The sequence below is a fragment of the Lygodium microphyllum genome, chromosome 9 (genome assembly GCF_053477565.2).
Source record: "Lygodium microphyllum isolate KBCC chromosome 9, Lygodium_microphyllum_v1.1.10, whole genome shotgun sequence".
Taxonomy (NCBI): domain Eukaryota; kingdom Viridiplantae; phylum Streptophyta; class Polypodiopsida; order Schizaeales; family Lygodiaceae; genus Lygodium; species Lygodium microphyllum.
The window spans coordinates 130,331,289-130,353,242 of record NC_141143.1 but is presented as its reverse complement, the minus strand read 5'-3'; positions in this window follow the sequence as shown (position 1 = coordinate 130,353,242).

Genomic DNA, 21,954 nt, shown 5'->3' with positions numbered 1-21,954 from the left:
AGGAAACAGAGTAATATTTGAACATGATAGATTGTTGTATTGAATTTCTGTCATAAAAATAATTGCTCTACAATCATCAAAATTGGATTTTCATGGCATGGCTTGATACTAGGGATTGTCCTCTACATTTCTATAGCTCATACATGGTGATTGGACATTTCTTTTTCAAGTTATGGCCATTCTTGTGCAGCAACCTGTTCTGGACAGTTTCCAACAGTAAATTCAAATTTCATATTTGTACTTCATTGACATGTGAGATCTTCTTCAGCTTGGAGTTTCATTACAGCATGAACTCATCACTTACAAAGCTATCATTTTAATCTTTCCTTGTAAATTGTCTCAATTCCAGCTTTGAGGACAAAGCTCTTTTAGGCCGGGATGGCTTGTAATAAAGCATAAATGCCTTAGTTTAGGGTAGGCTAGGGTTAAGTATAAAAGGTGGAGATGTAACATGTAAAGTATCTTCTTTCCATTTTACAAACATTACATGTTTGAGGTCTCAATCTCCCACCATCTAAGAGGGTGAATACTCTTGGCCACCATAGCTTGGGGTGCATACCATATTGCAGCCACTCATCATTTGATTCTCAGTCAACATTGGTAATATCATGTAACGTATCCGCATGTCCACTAGTAGGACACGTCTTAGCAGCCCATTGGGAAGAGAGTCCAGAAAGCGCTGCCCGACACTCCCACGGAATGCCATAGGGTTTGCGATCTAGGTCTTCCCGAGTCTGCCACAAAGCGGAAGCGTTCCGACCATTCCCACTTAGGATTGACCTGAATCAGGGTTTCCCTAATGGTCAAGCTCCTAGCGCCGAACTACTTTACGCAGAATGTCAGGATCGAAGCGGATTCATAATGCACTTAGTTCAAGGAGAATGGGAAACGAGTGAGATGCAAAGCTCAACCTCTCTACCCATAAGGCATAATCCCATTCCGTTCCCCTAAAACAGTATAAATCGGGACTCTAGCTTTCTAGATTCTAGGTCATTGTTACCTTGCTGTCAATTCCGTTGACAAAAGTTCCCGTCCAACCAGGACCACCCTTCCATAGGATGGACCCATGGCCACATCCACCGCACTTTCCTCAGGGTTGCTTTAGTTATCTAATTACCTACCACATTTATTTTGACAAGTAAAAACAGCTTCATTAATTAGCCAATTAATCATCGATTCCTTCACGTAACTTAAGCACTGACATAGAAAAACAATGTCAAGCAAGTTCCTTTTAAACAATTGATCTTATTTATTAGTCTTTGGAATACATCATATAATCTAGCCCGAAGGCTATTCCATAATCCGCCAAAGGCTAATCCAGCAATCCTCAGGGATCACTATTCCAAGTTTCCACTCGTAGACTAGTATGCGGGCCTCGAGATCCAATCTCGAGTCACGTCGGCCTCTTGTGTAGGACCCGAAGGCAAGGGATTTACGGCCAGAGCCCCCTAGCACCCAAGCGTCCTCCTGCACCAAGTAGCACCCACGGAGAGACCTCTCGCGGCAGGTTCGGTCCACGTACGCAGCGCGGCTAGCAACCCCCTTGGTTAGGGTTAGGCAGATAGTCAGGGGTAACTGATGCTACCTCTCTCTCCATGCCTTCAACCTGAAGCATTAATTATTTTTCCACCATTAGATTCCTTGAGCAAAGAAGTACAAACAATGCTCCTAACTATACAAACACAATCAATCCAGTGGGCGTTTGTTTGGCCAATTGCTAAGGTGTGAATCCTTCTCTCTGAATGCATCCAGCATTCGATCCAGGATCAATTGCGACTTGGCAAGATCCCCAAGGGTTTCGTTGCTTGTTTACCCTTTTAACCTTGGGTTAGGGTTTATACCATGTTAACCCAATTAACAAATACCTTAGGTTTCCTTATATTAAGGTCAACAATTCTTGGGCAACCTTGTCACCCTAGCTTGATTGGTCAATTGCTTGCTAGACAATTCATAATTACCCTAACTTGGCAACTCAACCTCACAGAAGGGTGATGTAGCAGGATGTCTACTCATCCTCTAAAAAATTAGACTTTTACTTAGATTTCACTAACCTTGTTCTAAGGAGTGGCAATACCATTTTGTGATTTAACAAAAAATCATGCGACGTTGCAACTTGTTGCACGAGACAAGTGTCGCACCTAACTTGCGGAATCATTTTTCCCATCAAATGGCATTCCTGGGTCAAGAATACTTTAGTCAAGATGTAAGGTTTGGGAGTCTTCTTAACCCAACCCAACCCTAACCCTGCTAGGCCGATAACGCTTAGCCCTAGGGTTTCCAATCTCCCTGCGGAAGTATAGTATTAGGCCAATTTACCCTAGGGTAGAAACCCTAGGTCGTTATTGCATGGACGTCTAACTAACCCTAACATTCTGCGAATGTGGGTAGGATCTTTGGGATTGGAAGTCTTGACTTGGCATCCCAAGTGTGATACTAGGTAGAATTTTTAACGTAACTAAACCCTAACTAGCACTTTGAGGTGTTTGTCTTACTATCTATTTATGCTTTTATGAATCCCATATGGGTTATGCCATTATAGTCGATTTACCTAAATCGATCTAATTGTCTTGCGACAAGAGGTGATCTCTTCTTAGAGATGCAAATACTTTTTCTTAAAAATATGTAAATAATTTCAAAATACAACATTCCATGCAATTATGCGATTCATAGACTTTTTGCTTTTATGCAACAATGAGATTTACAATGACCATTTCTTTTCCTTGCCTAATCTATAAAGATTGACAATTTAGAGCGAACTTGTATAAAAGCTTACGTTGATGCAACAAAATCAAAGATGCATTCATAATCTGACAAGAGATCTCCATGCATGAGCGTCCTTTAGCACTTAACCCGACTTAAAATGCAAGCCTCCTCGCATGCAACTGGCAAAGTTCATAGTTTCCTTTCCATGCATCGCGATTCTTTGGAAAACATTCAATGGGCATCTAAGATTATCCTCCATACGAATCACGCCCATGAATTTAAAACATAAGTGCAACATGTGACATAAGCTCTATCCTTCTTACCATGATACCATCTTCTAAGTTATGCATTAGACGTTCAAGAAAGCATGCACTAAACTTTATGAAGCGAATGAATAAATGCATTTAATTTTTCCTAAAAACTATCATGCTTAATGCATCCCTTTCATGTGAGAATACAATTGGAACCTAGACATGAGGACTCGTAGCATTGTCCACGCGTGAACTCGGATTGGAGGCTCCCGCATGTGCGCCTCTCGCCATTTTCTTGGGAGTCATTGACGAATCAAATCCCGGTTCAACAACTTCCTCTTGGGTCCCTTACACGTTACGAATCCCTCTCTGACCGAGTTCTTCTCCTCTGCATAGGACACGGCCCTTACAGAATGCAGTTTTTTGAAAAACCCACAATGCACGGGAGAACAGGGCTTATGGAGGCTCCAATTTGGAAGCTTCCAAAGAAGCTTCTAAGCTTCTGGTAGAAGCTTACGTGGAGAGAGAATATTGATGAGGGAGATGATGGGGATGATGATGAAGGAGATGAAGAGGATGATGATTACAATGATGGTGACAATGATGGCAGAGACGGCAGCTTGGCAGCAGCAAACAGGTAGTGACGGCGGTTATGGCGGCTCCTCAGGGCAGGGTGGGCAACATGGCAGCCTTCCTCCCCCTCCCCCAAGCTTCAAGGGGGGGGGGGGGGGGGGGGGGGGGGTTGTTTCATATAGTTAGAGGGGGGAGGGATTGGCCACATACGTGGTCAGTAGCATGCCTCCTCCCCCCCATGCTCTCCTACACCACTCCTCTTATACTCATGTTCTTCCCATACTCCCTCTCCCCGCCATGCATCGGCTGAGGGGAGGGGGTTAATAATAAAAAAAATTGTCAAAATTTTAAGCATTATCCCCTTTTTTCCCCTAGAAGAGGTGTTTCCGTGCGGGCTTGCGGTCCTCAAGCCACAACCTCTTATGCACGTGACGGAGCCGGAATTTATCAATGCGCATGGAGGGAACACTTAGCCACCAACATTTTTCGACGCGGAAGATTATTTTGAACCGCTTTTTGCGCGTCATGTGTGAGGTCATTAATATTTCGTACGGAAATATTACATTCTCTCCCCCTTAGAGGGATCGAGATGTCCTCATCTTGAGAAGAACTGGGGGTATTGTTGGTTGAGAGTAATTTCATCCACCCAAGTGGCGTCCTCTTCGGGATAATCTTTCCACTAGATGAGATATTCTCTCAAGGTCCTGGATCTCAAATGCCTCTCCCTAACATCTAAGATCCTGTCAGGCCGTAGCTCAAGGACTCCTTGGCTAGGCATTACAACTTGTTGATCATCAAGCAGGTGACTAGGGTTAGGTACATACTTTTTCAGTAGACTGATATGGAATACATTATGAACTTTTAGGTTCTCAGGGAGTTGAAGTCTGTAAGCATTAGGCCCTAGGCACTTGAAGATCTTATAGGGTCCACAATACCTTGGACTTAGCTTTTTGCATTCCCTAAGGATAGGGAACTCTTCTTAGGACGTACACGAATGAAGACCATGTCGCCTTCAATGAAGGATCTGTCTTGATGTTTTAGGTCTGCGTAAGCCTTTTGTCTATCCTTGGTGGCTTGGATATCCTATCTTATTGACTTGATTTGGTCATCCATATCTTCCAGCATCTACTTTAAAGCTTCAACCCTCAAGGTTGGATTTGAAAAGTTTAAAGGACTTCGGCAATCGTGCCCATACAATGCTTGAAAAGGGGTCATCTGAATGCTTTGTTGGTAGGAAGCATTGTAGGCAAACTCAACCAGTGGCAAATATTGAATCCACTTTTTGGGTTCGTGACAACAGTGTGCCCTAAGCATATCCTCAATAACTTGGTTAACTCGCTCCGTTTGACCATCGGTTTGGGGATGGTAAGATATACTGAAATAGAGTTGAGTCCTAATGGCCTCGAAGATAGCCTTCCAGAAGTGTGAAGTGAAGAGAGAGTCACGATTACTAATGATTCTTCTAGGTAACCCATGCAATTTGAAAATTTCCTTGATGAATAACCTTGTGATGTCTGAGGCTTTATAGTTTGTCTTAACAGGAATAAGATGTGCAATCTTGGTGAGCATATCCACCACAACCATAATGGAGTTGTATCCTCCCTGAACTTGGGGCAGGCCAACAACAAAGTCCATACTGATGAATTCCCATTTCATTTGGGCAATGTCAAGTGGTTGCAAATTCCCTAGCATTTTGGCATGTTCAGCCTTAATGCGCTGACAAGACAAACATTTTGTGACATATTTGAGAACATCACCTTTAAGCCTCTCCCAATAATAGCTCTTTCTGACTGCATTAAGGGTCTTGGCATAGCCAGGATGTCCTGAAAAAGGGGAGTCATGAGCTTCCCAAAGTATCTTCTGATTGAGTGATTGGCTTGCTAGTATACATAATCTCGTTCTATAGTAGACAAGTCCACTATTGATAGAGAATTCTTGATACTTTGTTTGTCTTGATCCTTGATGGGGATCTCCCTTAGCAATTTCTGATAGGTTGGATCATGGCATGCCTCTTCTCTAGCTAGCTCAAGAATTGGGTTGTTTGGCATGGATACTTTTGTGGCTAAAGATCTTGCTGTTGATGGATCTTGCAAAATCAGAGAATTCAAAAATGCCTTGCGCGACTGAGTGCATCGGCAACTACATTCTTCTTTCCAGACCAGTATTTGATCTCAAAATCATATTCCTCCAGCACTTCAATCCATCGACATTGCCTCATATTGAGCTCATTCTGGGTAAAAATCCAGGGTAAAAATCCATTTAAGACTTTTATGATCCGTCATAAGGTAAACTTGTTACCTAGCAAGTAGTGTCTCCAAAGCTTGAGAGCATGGATGACAGCTAACAGCTCTAGATCATGGGTAGCATAATTCCTCTCATGGCTCTTCAGTTTCCTTGAAGAGTATGCTATAGGATGACCTTCTTGCATAAGCACACATCCTAAGGCAAGTGTGCTAGCATCATTTATCACTTCAGACGTCTTACTAAGATCTGGAAGTTTCAGGATAGGTGCTGATACCAAGCTTTGCTTTAGTTTATCAAAGCTGGACTGTTCAGCAGGTGACCATACAATTGATGCTTGCTTTTTTAGTAGATCGGTCAGAGGTGCTGCAATCAGGGCATAGTTTTTGATAAAGACCCTATACCATCCTATCAATCCAAGAAACTACGTATTTCTTTGACAATTGTTAGTGTTGGCCATTCCAAAACATCTCTAACCTTGGAAGGATCTATTGAAATTCCTTCCACTGATACAATGAATCCCAGATATTCAATTTGTCGCTTGAAAAATGCACACTTCTTCTTCTTGGCATAAAGCTTGTGTGCTCTCATTGTTTCAAGGACATTGCGAAGCTGGGGTTCATGATCTTCTTCCTATTTGGAGTAGACTAAGGTATCGTCAAAGAAGATGAGTACGAAGTCATCAAGATATAGCCTAAAATATCATGCATTAGCCTATTGAAAGTAGCAGGAGCATTTGTCAGCTCGAATGACATGACCAGGAACTCAAAGTGTCCATACCTTGTGCTGAATGTCGTCTTTGGGATATCCTCTTCCTTGATCCTTATCTGATAATATCCAGACCTGAGATCAATCTTGGAGAATATCTTCGCACCTTGAAGACGGTCAAGAAGTTCATCTATTCTTGGAATGGGATATTTTTTCTTAATGGTTGATTGATTCAACCCTATGTAGTTAATGCATAGTCGAAGCATTCCATCTTTCTTCTTCTGGAATAGCAATGGAGCTCCCCATGGTGAAATGCTAGGACAAATGTAGCCTTGGTCTAACAGTTGCTTGAGTTGCTCCTTTAGCTCAATCACTTCTAGGATGGAAATTCTATATGGCCTCTTTGCAATTGGTGCAACTCCTAGCACTAGCTTGATTTCATGATCGACTTTCCTTTGAGGGGGAAGTTCTTTCAGCTCTTCAGAAAATACGTCGGCGTACTCCTTTAGCCATGAAGATTCTTCCCTAGGCTCCTAATTCTAATCTAGCGTATTTATCTTAATCAAATAGACAGGTAGCCCCTTTCTAACTCCTTTTATTATCCAAGATGCTTTGGCCAGTTGAATTTTTGGCTTCCCAGCCTCTCCTTTAGTTGTGACCGATTCTCCTTTAGAATTTCGAAAGGAAACTTGGCCCTTTCCACAGTGAATGTGGGCATCATTAGGTTTAAGCCAGTCCATTCCGAGCAAGCACTTGTGGATGCCTAGGTTCATAACCCTGAATCTGACCGAAGTCGACTTTCCTTGCGTTAAACTTGCTAAGTGTTTCTCACATTAAATTACATGTCCACTTAAGCTTTTATCCAAGACAGTCATTGATTAAAAAATTCTATTTCATTCATATGGGCATAGCCCTTTTCTGAGTACAATCATTTTTGGGAAGATGGAACAAGCTGATACATTAATTTGGGGAGAATAAGATTATGTTACATTCAGCTACGGGAACTGAGTAATAGTATGGATTGGGGTCATGGATTTTCAGGAATCGATAGGTCATAGGAAGATTAGGGTATCCGTTCCTTTGATACCCGTTCTTTTCATAACGTCCCAACACCTTGATTCTATCGGCCGGGATTATTCGAGTCACTTCCTCATACACATACATGCTCTGCTTGACCTTTCGACCGCCGACATAAAGAGTTGTGTTTGCATGAGCCTCAACAAAGATGAACAGCTTCACGATCTTTAAGTCCTCCATCCACTTGATTCTCTTCAAGTTGGTCCGAAGGTACGCAAGTCGGTGGGCAACTATGTAATAAATTCTTGAATCACCCATCCATCTCCGTTCCACGTACAGGGGCGAAGGATTGTAGATGCGGTCTAGGATATTCATCATATCTAACCTTCGTCAATAATCCGAAGCATGCATCGCAGTGGTAAACATAACCTGGAACACCAAGAATTTGTTCCATGCTTCGCGACTCTGCAGGTCAGCATTGATAAGTAAGGAAATGTTCTAAACATCAACATTTGCTCTACTTCACCTTATTAAGTTTCCTTATAAATATTATATCCTCGTTGGTTCGCTCTGATACCAACTTTAACGTGTCTGCCTGTCCACTAGTAGGATATGTCTTAGCATCCCATCGGGAAGAGAGTCCAGAAAGCGCTGCCCGACACTCCCATAGAATGTCATGGGGTTTGCGATCTAGGTCTTCCCGAGTCTACCACGAAGCGGAAGCATTCCGGCCGTTCCCACTTAGGATCGACCTGAATCAGGGTTTCCCTAATGGTCAAGTTCCGTGGAGGTAACTAGCGTCGAGTCCTAGAACTACTTTATGCAGAACGCCAGGTTCAAAGCGGATTCATACTACACTTGGTTCAAGGAGAATGGGAAACGAGAGGGATGCGAAGCTTGACCTCTCTACCCATAAGGCATAGTCCCATTCCGTTCCCCTAAACAATATAAATCGGGACTCTAACTTTCTAGATTCTAGGTCATCGTTACCTTGCTGTCAATTCCATTGAGAAAAGTTCCCGGCCAACCGGGACCACCCTTCCGTAGGACGGACCCATGGACACATCCACTGCACTTTCCTCAGGGTTGCTTTAGTTATCTAATTACCTACCACATTTAGTTTGACAAGTAAAAATAGCTTCCTTAATTAGCCAATTAATCACCAGTTCCTTCACGTAACTTAAGCACTGACATAGAAAAACAATGTCAAGCAAGTTCCTTTTCAAAAATTGATCTTATTTATCAGTCTTTGGAATACATCATATAATGTAGCCCGAAGGCAATTCCATAATCCGCCCAAAGGCTTATCCAGCAATCCTCAGGGATCACTATTCCAAGTTTTTGCCCGTAGGCTAGTATGCCGGCCTCGAGATCCAATCTTGAGTCACGTCGCCCTCTTGTGTAAGACTCAGATGCAAGGGATTTACGGCCAGAGCCCCCCTGGCACCCAAGCGTCCTCCTGCTCCAAGTAGCACCCACGGAGAGACCTCTCGCGGCAGGTTCGATCCACGTACCTGACGCGGCTAACGACCCCTTTGGTTAGGGTTAGGCAGACAGTCGAGGGTAACTAATGCTACCTCTCCCTCCAGGCCTTCAACCTGAAGCATTAATTATTTTTCCACCATTAGATTCCTTGAGCAAAGAAGTACAAACAGTGCTCCTAATTGTACAAACACAATCAATCCAGTGGTTGTTTGTTTGGCCAACTGCTAAGGTGTGAATCCTTCTCTCCGAATGCATCCCGCATTCGATCCGGGATCAATTGCAAGTTGTCAAGATCCCCAAGGGTTTCATTGCTTGTTTACCCTTTTAACCTTGGGTTAGGGTTTATACCATGTTAACCCAATTAACAGACACCTTAGGTTTCCTTATATTAAGGTCAACAATTCTTGGGTAACCTTGTCGCCCTAGCTTGATTGGTCAATTGCTTGCTAGGCAACTCATAATTACCCTAACTTGGCAACTCAGCCTCACAAAAGGGTGATGTAGCAGGATGTCTACTCATCCTCTAGAAAATAGACTTGTACTTAGAACTCGCTTACCTTGTTCTAAGGAGTGGCAATACCATTTTGTGATTTAACAAAAAATCATGCAACGTTGCAACTTGTTGCACAAGACAAGTGTCGCACCTAACTTGCGGGATCATTTCTCCCATCAAATGGCATTCCTGGGTCAAGAATACTTTAGTCAAGATGTAAGGTTTGGGAGTCTTCTTAACCCAACCCAACCCTAACCCTGCTAGGCCGATAACGCTTAGCCCTAGGGTTTCCAATCTCCCTGCGGAAGTATAGTATTAGGCCAATTTACCCTAGGGTAGAAACCCTAGGTCGTTATTGCATGGACGTCTAACTAACCCTAACATTCTGCGAATGTGGGTAGGATCTTTGGGATTGGAAGTCTTGACTTGGCATCCCAAGTGTGATACTAGGCATAATTTTAAACGTAACTAAACCCTACCTAGCACTTTGATGTGTTCATCATACTATCTATTTATGCATTTATGAATCCCATGTGGGTTATGCCATTACAGGCGATGTACCTAAATCGATCTAATTGTCTTGCGACAAGAGGTGATCTCTTCTCAGAGATGCAAATACTTTTTCTTAAAAATATGTAAATAATTTCAAAATACAACATTCCATGCAATTATGCGATTCATAGACTTTTTGCTTTTATGCAACAATGAGATTTACAATGACCATTTCTTTTCCTTGCCTAATCTATAAAGATTGACAATTTAGAGCGAACTTGTATAAAATCTTACGTTGACGCAGCAAAATCAAAGATGCATTCATAATTTGACAAGAGATCTCCATGTATGAGCATCCTTTAGCAGTTAACCCGACTTAAAATGCAAGCATCCTCACATGCAACTGGCAAAGTTCATAGTTTCCTTTCCATGCATCGCGATTCTTTGGGCAACATTCAATGGGTGTCTAAGATTATCCTCCATACAAATCACGTCCATGAATTTAAAACATAAGTGCAACATGCGACATAAGCTCTATCCTTCTTACCACGATATCGTCTTCTAAGTTATGCATTAGACATTCAAGAAGATTGCAATTATCCATGTTGACGAGAGTGCGAGCAATTTCAATTAATTGGCATGCACTAAACTTTATGAAGCGAATGAATAAATGGATTTAATTTTTCCTAAAAACTATCATGCTTAATGCATCCCTTTCATGTGAGAATACAATTGGAACCTGGACATGAGGACTCGTAGCATTGTCCACGCGTGAACTCGGATTGGAGGCTCCCGCGTGTGCACCTCTCGCCATTTTTTTGGGAGCCATTGACGAATCAAATCCCGGTTCAGCAACTTCCTCTTGGGTCCTTTACGCATTACAAATCCCTCTCCGATCGAGTTCTTCTCCTCTGCACAGGACACGGCCCTTACAGAATGCAGTTTTAAGAAAAACCCACAATGCACGGGAGAATAGGGCTCATGGAGGCTCCAATTTGGAATCTTCCAAAGAAGCTTCTAAGCTTCTGGCAGAAGCTTAGGTGGAGAGAGAATATTAATGAGGGAGATGATGGGGATGATGACGAAGGAGATGAAGAGGATGATGATTACGATGATGGTGGTGATGATGGCAGAGATGGCAGCGTGGCGGCAGCAATGGGCAACGATGGCAGTTATGGCAGCTCCTCACGGCAGGGCGGGTAGCACGATAGCCTTCCTCCCCCTCCCCCAAGCTGAGAGGGGGGGGGGGGGGGGGGTTTATATAGTTAGAGGGGGGAGGGATTGGCCTCACACGCGATCAGTAGCATGCCTCCTCCCCCCATTCTCTCCTACACCACTCCTCTTACACTCATGTTCTTCCCACACTCCCTCTCCCCGCCATGCATCGGCTGAGGGGAGGGGGTTAACCATTATCCCCTTTTCCCCCCTAGAAGAGGTGTTCCCGTGCAGGCTTGCAGTCCTAAAGCCACAACCTCTTATTCATGTCACGGAGCCAGAATTTATCAATGCGCGCGGAGGGAACACTTAGCCACCAACATTTTTTGACGCAGAAGATTATTGAAACTGCTTTTTGCGCGTCGTGTGTGGGGTCATTAAAATTTTGTACGAAAATATTACATATCATTTCATGCCTAGCCACCTTGGCTATGGTTTCTTGGCATGTTATGTCTAATTTCTTGTATTTTTCAAGTTAATGACCTGCTGTGGGAATTATCTTCTTGATAGTCCACCACATACTCCTACAGAAGTGCATAGCTTTCTGTCTCGTGAGTCAGATATTATCACGATGATATATTAATGCACTAGCTTAGAGAACATTGCATGTTCGTTTGTTTGGAGTGATTTGTGTCAAGTATCTTTTGAGGATGTGAAGTAGGAATTGGGAAAAGTGTAGTCCCCTGAAAGCACCTAAAAGGGGTGAGATATTTTATGTATTTTTAGCGACTATATTATATAGTATCAAATGTTATTTAGCCTAGATTTGAGAGGAAAAGTGGTACCATTCGATTGCATTTTCCAATCACAAATTGGGGTGTTCGAGATTAATTATACCTTCATGGAGAAATTGTGCCTTGGGATAGTCTTTGCAATGAAAAAATTCAAGCACTACATCCTGTATGAAAAGGTAGTATTTTATACAAAGGCAGAGGGACTGAGGCTAATGATAAATAAGTTGCAGCTACCTGACTGCCTTGCGAACCGGCTAATCACTTTGCAAGAGTTTGATTATGAAATTAGGAGTAAGCCACCAAAGTTGCAAGGCATCATTGAATGTATTATGGATTTTGAGGAGTCGAAGGAAGACTTGGTTGAAAGTAGTGACCTCAAGGGTTTATTCAATATTGATATGGTCTCCACTATCTTGGTATACTACCATAACACACTATCTATCCATAGAAGAGGCTAGAGCCACTTTGTTGAAGGCTAAAACGAGGAAAATTCGATAGCAAATCTAAAAAAAATTCTTGATTTATAGGAATACTATATTGGTAAGGGGTCAATGATGTTTATCACCGATGTATCATGCTTGATGAGGTTTAGTTTATCTTGGAAGAGTGTCATGACTTCGCTTGTGGAGTGAACTTTCTTGGACATTTGACTACATAGAAAGCTTTGAGAGCTAAATATTGGTGACCATCCATTTTCCACGATGCATTTGTGTATGTCAAGAGATATGATACATGATAGAGACATGATAATAGGGAGAATAGTAAGTACCCAGTGACTCCTATCATGGCTATACTACCATTTGAGAGGTAGGGAATTGATTTCATTGGACCTATACATCCTTTGTCAACTACATGAAAGAGTTATATCATTGTGGCAATAGACTATTCAACAAAGTGGTTTGAAGCCCGCACTATGATGAAGGATAATGTCAATGAAATGGTTAATTTTATTTTGAAACAGATTGTTTGCCATTTTGGTCTATCTAAGGAGCTTGTCTAACCGAGGTGTAATTGTGGGACACATTTTTTGAATAAGTGATTGAGGCTTTGATAGAAGCTCTAAATATTAAATATAATAAGACTATGCCTTATAATTCCCAAGCAAATAGGCAAGTAAAGAGTACCAATAAGCAGCTTATAGGGATTTTATCCAAGACTATATTCAAAGATAAGCATGATTGTTGGGATAAGAAGTTGTATGTGGCTATTTGGGCTTATAATATGACATTCAAAAGAGTTACAAGCCACACCCTCTTTAAATTAGTATACAAGGAAGAGTGTGTTTTACCTTTGGATATTGAACTACCTATAGTAAGGTTTGCTCCTCTAAACCATCCTTTGGGTGAAGAGGAAGCATTGCAAGAAAGGCTCACTTCACTTTTACATCTTGACAAGATTCGGTTGCAAGATTTGTTACATCAAAAAGTAGGGAAGAAGCGAATGAAAATGCTTCATGACCTTTAGGCTAAGAAGTATAACTTTGCTAAGGGTCAAGTGGTCCTATATCATGATGCTTGTCATGAGCTCTTTTCATGCAAGTTGGAACCCAAATGGGATGCTCCTTATAAGATTGTCTATATAAGAAATAATGGCTCTATAGCCATTTTAGTGGATTTGAAAGGGGTAGATTAGTAGGAAGTCCATCTTTGACTATGCCTTCACCTTCATTGGAGGTGATATTTCTTGGATGTCCAAGATACAAAAATGCATAGCCTTATCCACTACAGAGATAGAGTATATTGTAGCCACTAAGGCTTGCAAGGAGGATCTCTGATTAGGTCATCTTATCACACATACCTTGGTATTATTGATGTGGTCCCTACATTGCATTTGGATTCTATGAGTGCTATTCAATTGGCCAAGAATCTAGTCTTCCATGAAAGAAAAAGTACATTAAAGAGCATTACCATTTTATTAGAGAGTCCATTGTAGACAAGTCCATTGATCTTTTTAAGATTTGAGCTAACCAAAATACTACAGATCTACTCACTAAAAGTCTCTCTACAAAGCATTTTACCTTCCTTATGAAGTTGATGGGTATTGAATGAGACGACATCTTTCCTCATCTTGTTGTAATTTGTCAAATTTTTCTTATTCTCTCCTCAACTAGGGGCACATTCAACTTTAAGTGGGAGGTTGTTGGGGATAAAGGAGCTTGTGCATATGCCACCCATGTATTACTACACTGATAGTACCCACACACCTACACATTAGAGGTGGTGGGTGCCCATCACTATCACTTAATTTTTTATTCTTTCAATGACATTTAAATAAGGGAAGGCTGGTCACACATTGTGACTGTTGGAGTTCCCACATCTTCAGTCTCTCTCTCTTACTCTCTTGCTTCATCTACCATGGCTCACACCTTTGTTTGCTTCCATTTGCTCGTGCTTTCACTTTGCTTCTCCCTTCAATCAAATATCTTGATATTTTTTGGGGGTTATGGGGTATATTAGCACAATGGAATTTTTTCGATTTTTCAATCCAGGGATGAGTGTCATATCACCCTTCTTTTTCCTCTTTCCTTTTTTTATTTTGGTGAGGAAATTTGAAAGAAAAGAGGGTAGGGATTAAAATATGTAATAGAGAAATAAGGGGAAGGTTTTCTCTTTGACTCATATATTTATCTATATTTTCAAAAGGGGAAATATATACATTTAAATTTTTGAAAGAGAGAGAGAGAGAGAGAGAGAGAGCACGCACGCATGCACGCACGCACGCACAATGTGGGAGGCTTTAATGTGATGTGGGTGGAGGTGGGGTGGTAGGATGGCTAGTGAGAGAGGGGTGGAAAAGGGTTAGCTAATTTAATTAATTTAGAGAGAGGGGCTTTGTTCTTTAACTCATACATTTATATAATCTAACAAGGGGAGGGAGAGAGGTACATTAAAAAATTAAAATAGATATGGGGGGAGAGAATCTTAATGAGATTTAATATTAAAGACTTGAAATAAAAAAATTGGGATGGGGGGACCTTATGGTTGTTAGGCTAGAGGAGAGAGAGATGTAATACATACATACATTGTGTGTGTGTTATGGGGGAGGGGGGCCATTAATGTGAGAGGGGGAAGATTGAGTGGTGGGCTGGCAAGTTAGAGAGGGGTGGGGAGAGGGGATAAGTTAATTAAATTAATTAATTAATTGTAAAATTTTTAATGGTTGGGGGGTCATCAGAGGGGGGGTAGCTTGAATAGGCCATCCCCCCTCCATTTTTTCCTTGTTAATATTCTTTCGTTTCTTTCTCATTAAGGGTTTCAAACCTTATGGATTTTACTTTTTTGTTCCTATACAAAATTTTAGTGAATTTTTCTGTCATCCTTGATCATGAGTGGTGGGGGAGGGTGGAAGACTACGTGTGTAAAGTCGATGCATGTTTTATCAAACCACAGGGAATGCACATAGTCTAGGGAAGAAGTCTCAACAAGTGGTGGTATTGTGCATAGCTTGGGGGGGGGGAATGTACAGGGGTACTATGGAGGGGAGGGGGGAATTATTATTTATGCAAAGATGGGTTCATTATAGCTAGAGTGGTACTATTCCATCCTAGTTCACTGAGACTACGTACTACTACATGCACCCCGACAAACAAGTGGATTCACTATACTTCCCATGTCCTTGAAGGCATGACAAGTATTGTAAAGGGGAATATGGAAGGTGCAACTTCTTAAAGGTCCCAACCATTTGATCCCCCAACAATAAAAAGATATATATGTTTGAATGTAGGGACCATCCATATCAGTGTTTAACTCATTCCAAAAAGATGGAATATGGATTCCTACAATCATTAGAAAAGGCAATTTGATCACCATGCAACAGGAAAAATGTGGGAAAAGGCAAAGATATGAGAGCTTGTTCATCTCTACTTGGAAGGGTAGAATCTGAGATTTCAAGCTTGGAATAAATAAGAATAGCATAAAGGAGGTTTTGGTGCAATATGTGCGGATGCATTGAGAGCTATATTTGGAACCTGAAAGTTCAAATCTTCCAATGCATAAACCAAAATGTAAGGATTTGATTCTTAAAGTCTTTCTTTTCTTGAACTTAGTTTAAGGTTTTTCATTATAACATTTGTTCATTTGTCTTGTAGATGTCTATCCCTCTAATCTTGAGGCATGGCAACCGGTCGAGTCTATTGTTGATGTGATTGATGTGATGCATGGTTTGATTAGAGAAGAGATGTATAAAGGTAGAAAGAAGATACGGCTTGTAGAGAATGGAATATTCTTCTATGACCATTCTTATATTTTTCCCATGCAATGTAGCCAATGGGGATTAATATTTCCATTTCTTTGCCCAATTTTTCAATCTTTGAGTGGAGATACTAGTGAGGGCTATAGATGCAAAATATTTTCTGAGATATAGAGAGCATTAAAACCTAGTATCTCAAGTAGTCTAAGCAAAGTTACTTTGTTCATGTCTATTAATATATTTGTTGACTTTTTTTCTAATGCTGAGATAAGAATATCAAAGGCCATGCTTTCAGTGTGAAGAGACTAACATATGATCATGTTATACAATTTGTTGATGAGGGATGGGACACTAGGACAAAAGGAAAAACTAAATGTAAGATAGATCCAGACTCTATAGCTTGTAAATATATGGTTGCTACTATAAATTTCATCCTTAGCTTTTATTATAGTAGATAACATTATGTTGGTGGTAGTCTAGTTGCTTTAGACCGAAATTTTGATAATTTTAGCAAAGATCCTATAGTGGATCTTAACATTTGGTACAATGAGGACATTATTGCAATCCTAAAGGTCAGATTATTATGTACACTACATCAAGTGAGGATGGATTAACATAATGAAGATATTGAACTACCATACTCATTTGTGTTCCAACTTAATAACAAACGAATAATTTTATATATCATATTATATTCACTTAAGTGTATATCTAATTTCACTTTTTGATTAATAAACATTTGTGACATATTTTTTTAAACAGATACATGTACAAATTTTGTGGCAAATCTTTGTTAGTCGTCTCCATGCCTTATACACAAGGGCTTACAATCAATGAGGCAAAGCTTTTTTTTTTTAGAACTTTTCTTAGGAGAAGGGACATCCTTTCTAGAAGTCATTTTACATATCTTTGATGCTTTGGTTGCCTTGGGTATTGAAGGCATAGATTCACCTACTGTAGTTACATGCACCTCCTCTCCTTCAATGTCCAAGCACCCACTATTGTCCATTCTTGTTGGTTGTATACAATTGATCATTATATACTTTATAATATTTTCTCTTATATACCAAACATGCTCACTTGTATAGCAATCCCTTGTAAACTATCATACATTTGTAAGCTTTTTACTTCATTTTTATTTTTTACAATTGACTATATTATTATCATCAATGGACTGTTTTTCAGTAAACATATGTGTTTCACATTACCTTTATAAGTTTATCATCATTTAGATAAATAAGCTGAACCAATATTCTAGCATTTACAATTACTCTCCAACCATAAGAGTAACTATCATCGTGATGAGTACACTACAATCAACAATATAAAGTAAAACTATGAAACTTATTTATGGTAGCTTTTAGAATAAATTTTCTTAACATGTTCCAACCATATTAATCAAGACCTTACCGCAACTTGTCTATATTGCATTGTTGCAAGTAAGTCAGAAGGCACAAGAGGCCTTTTCTCTAATACTTTAATCAATATTTTTATAGCTTTGTACTAAAAAGGCAATAAAATTTAGAGTAATTACAAAAGAAAGATCAAAATATTTAGAGTACCTACAACAAAAAGATCAAAATATCAAGGAGACCCTAGATTATATAGCTTACAACTTGGCATTTCCATGGCTTCCTTTTAAAGAATTGATGAGAAAACATTGCCTCTCCACACAGTCTATTCCAATTAGGCTCCAATGAGAACCAAAACAAAAATATTTCAATAATCTAGCAAAACAAGATCTCATAAAATCTAACAAAATATCAAATTACTTACTTTTCATTGTATGAAATTAGAAGAAGCTCCAAAGTTTCAAAGTCAATTGAATTGAACCAATGGTCAAATGCACTTGCATCAAGCTTACTCCTCATATAGTGTGAGATAGATATTGTATATCAAAGGGGAGCTCATGCATTACACACCTAGCAAAGGAATGGTAATAATAAGCATCAACATGAAAGTCTATTGATAGAAAAATATAGTGAGTAAAAATAAATTTTTGTATACTATACCTCATCCTAGCAAGAAGAATAGAGTCATTTACTTCTCTCACTTTATTCTTGAGAATTTGAACACAGTTAGAGTCCAAAAATACCATATCATATCTTTTGTTAATATCAACAAGTAAAAAGTAATAAACATTGAAGCCCTTTTAGGGTCAGTCCTTTCAAGAAGGGTAGATAACTCCTCTTTAAAATATGGCAGTTGTTCTGCTTCATTTTATTCTTCATTCTTTCTTTTATACTCCCTCTATTTATCTACCTGCTCTTCTATTGCCTTTTCCTCTTTCTCATGTTGTCTTGTGTCCTTTTCATGGGTGACATCTTCAACCTTAAGGCCTGGATCATTTTTCTTCTTTCTATATGGAGACACATTTAAAACATTGAAAGCCTTCACATCAGAAAGGGGGATTTGCTAAAGGACCTTTGAAAACTTGTACCTCAATCTCTTGGGAATTATCATGCCTTTATCTATAAGTGTAAGCCTATGTGCATGAGCACAAATATAAGAATCTTGAAAAAACTCAATCAAATAATCTTCTATAGCCTCCTAAATATTATTAAGAGTTTTCCTAGTCCATTTAAAATTATCAAGACTATGCTTGTCACAAATTTCTCTGACAAGCCTCTGAAAAGACAATTTTGGAATTGCATTATTCAGAGCCTTCATTGCACTTCTAATCTCCTTTAGGCACCTAACATGCTGTGAGAACCTTCTCCTTGGATTTGATTTCCTTGTAAGTTTGGAGGGCTTGAAGGACTGATGGATCTTTGAAGCAAGACCTTTAGGATCAACTTTTTACTTCCTTTGCAGTGGCCTTAGTTCTAGCCATCTGAAACATCCAAGAAAACAAATAATACAACCAAATTAGGACAAATCTCCAAATCTCTCATATAATGTTATCTATAATCACTAAGTAGAAAAAAAACACTAATCGCAGAGTCTGCCTTCAATTTTAATAAAATAATACATGCACAAGATGTATGAAATGCGAGGAGGCCTTCTAGACAAGAGAAGCAAACACCCTCTCACGTTTCATACATCATTTCTTTTTTGATACATATTTGATCGAAGACAATTAATGTCATGAAGTTTTACAAGTCTCACAATAATACTTTTGCACTATGATCAAGTAAGCGTTGTGTTGGTGTGATCGAGCATAGAAAGAGCTTTGTCTTCGAAAAAACTCTTTTGCAGTTCAGAAATTGGGTTTATAAGGATGTTGTTTTACACATGTGGTTGTTGTAATACGTGATTAATTTCACACATGCGATGGGTAGACCGTTTTTGCTTGGGAAGTTGTGCCATGTATCACTTACTTTGTTGGCATGATAGCACTTTTATGGCTCCAATTTTTAAAGGTTAAAGGTAATTCTTAGCATTTTCTTTTTCGTTTTAAGTGCACCTCCTCTGAATCAGTGTACTATACTTCTTGAACAAACGTGCGGTGATCGTTGGTATATATATATATATATATATGAAAACTCAGGGTCGAGTTTATGTTTCTATTTCTTTCATGTATCTTGTCTTGTCTTCGACGAGCTATTTATCTTATAATTAAGCATTGCAAGCAAAACCAGGCATATTCTTACAAAAACCCATTTATTCTCAGCAGTAAGGGTTGCAAATATTAGGTATCTAACTTTTTCTTAATATTTTTTTTTCTGCAATCATGAATTTTGAGGCATTGAAGATGTTAGTTGGTTTAAGAGGAGAAAGATACATTAGGAGCTTAGAAATTCTATAAGGGTTTTACTTTGTTTTTCTATCAATATTGGTCTTGTACACATGTCAAACGATGGGGTTTTGATGTTCTGGATGCATTTTTTTACTCAAATTTTTTGAATGTATAAAATGGGAATTCATCAAAAAAATTTGTTAAAGTGACGTGTGATATGTGATTTTATGAGCTATGAAGCAATTTGGACCATTGTTTTCATGTTTCATGAGTTGTGAATGTAAAACAAAATTTGATCAGTGAGATGCATAATTTCATGCTTTCTCTACTACATAAAGGGTGAATTCAGTTTATTCATCTTGCATTTCTAAATCTCTAACATAACAAACACGTTAAATTTGTCAAAATACAAAAGCAGTGTCTTGTAGGTTTTGACTAATTTTTTTAAGCAATCTTTCTTTAATCTTCTAGATATAAGCAAATATGGATTGGTATATTATGCCCCTAATTTTAATTTTTTATTTTTTGGATTTGGTTTTGTGAGTAATCAAGATGACTAAAAGGAAGTTTTCTTTAGAGGGAATGGAGGAGGATGATCTAAAGGATACATGTGATGAAAAGTTGTTTGATTTTCTTCATACAACTCGAAATTCATCTAGATTTGTTTACATTAGAGATATGCTCAATGTTTCCTTTGACTTGCAAGAGCTCGTGAAGGATCTTGAAGATAAACTCAAGGATTTTAAATAGCTTTATGATAGACATGTGGAAGGCCTAGAGATTGAGAGATTTGTCCATTATAGCGATGTAATGGGAGCTACCAATGCTACTAGAACAACTTTGTAGACAAGATTTAGCCTTATTGATGAGGAATTCAAGAAGTGGAAAGCATATTGCCCTTTTCATCAAAATCAGCATCAATGTCTTCTGGAGGAGAGGAAGAAGAGTAGAGGGCAAGATGGAGAGTAGCCCAAGAGGAGAAGGTAGCCGGATTGGAAAGGCAGTTGGAGGGCATGTTAGGCATGTTGGAGTCAATTTGGAGGAACATGCATATGAAGGAAGAGGAAGAGGAAAGAAAGAGAAAACTAGAGGTAGAGCAGGGTTATAGAGAATGGGTGTTACAACAAGAAGAAGAGGAGAAAAACACAAAATGCAAGGGGAGATGGATAGAATGGGTAGAGAAGAGACATCTAGGAGGGTGCAAGATACAAGGAAAGAGAAGGATAAGTGATTCCTTATACCCAATGGTAAACCCTCTTATGTGCGGCGTCATGAGGGTGTAGTCCTAGGATGTGTCTATGTTGTCCCGCTTCTTTGATTGAATAATACAAGAGTATACCTTGAGCTCACATATCGTGTTACCTTTTGTGTTGAGTGTGTAACGAGTGCAGGTGCATCACACTTGGTATTAGAGAAACTCTTGCTCAGAGTGAAGGAGTGCTCACGGAAGCAGGAGAGAAGATCCAGTGCCCCAAAGAGAATGAAGTCGTAACGACCCACGTCGCGACGTTCACGATGCCCCTTGTCATGACACCCTGTGTCGCGTCGACCCCCATCACGACGCCCCCGTCGCGTCGGCCTTGACATGACTTCCCGACCCCGACACCACCCACCGTCTAAAGACGTGATGCGGCTTCCCCACGGCATGACCACTACCACCACAGGCGAGACGCAGCTTCCCCGCGCTGACAACACCACCAACCACAATGCGGCTTCCCCGTGCTGACACCACTGCCAATCACATGGAGGACGAAAGGAGGGATGTCACCCTCCCAACAATGGAGGAGAGGAAGAAGAGTAGAGGGCAAGAATGGAGAGTAGCCCAAGAGGAGAAGGTAGCCGGATTGGAAAGGTAGTTGGAGGGCATGTCAGGCATGTTGGAGTCAATTTGGAGGAACATGCAAATGAAGGAAGAGGAAGAGGAAAGAAAGAGAAAACTAGAGGTAGAGCAGGGTTATAGAGAATGGGTGTTACAACAAGAAGAAGAGGAGAAAAACACAAAATGCAAGGGGAGATGGATAGAATGGGTAGAGAAGAGACGTCTAGGAGGGCGCAAGATACAAGGAAAGAGATAGAGAAGGTAATAGAAACAAGAAACAAGAAGAAGGACAAGAAGAAGGATAACAAGCACAATCGAAGGGAAGAGGAAGATAGTGATAGCTCAGAAGATGACTA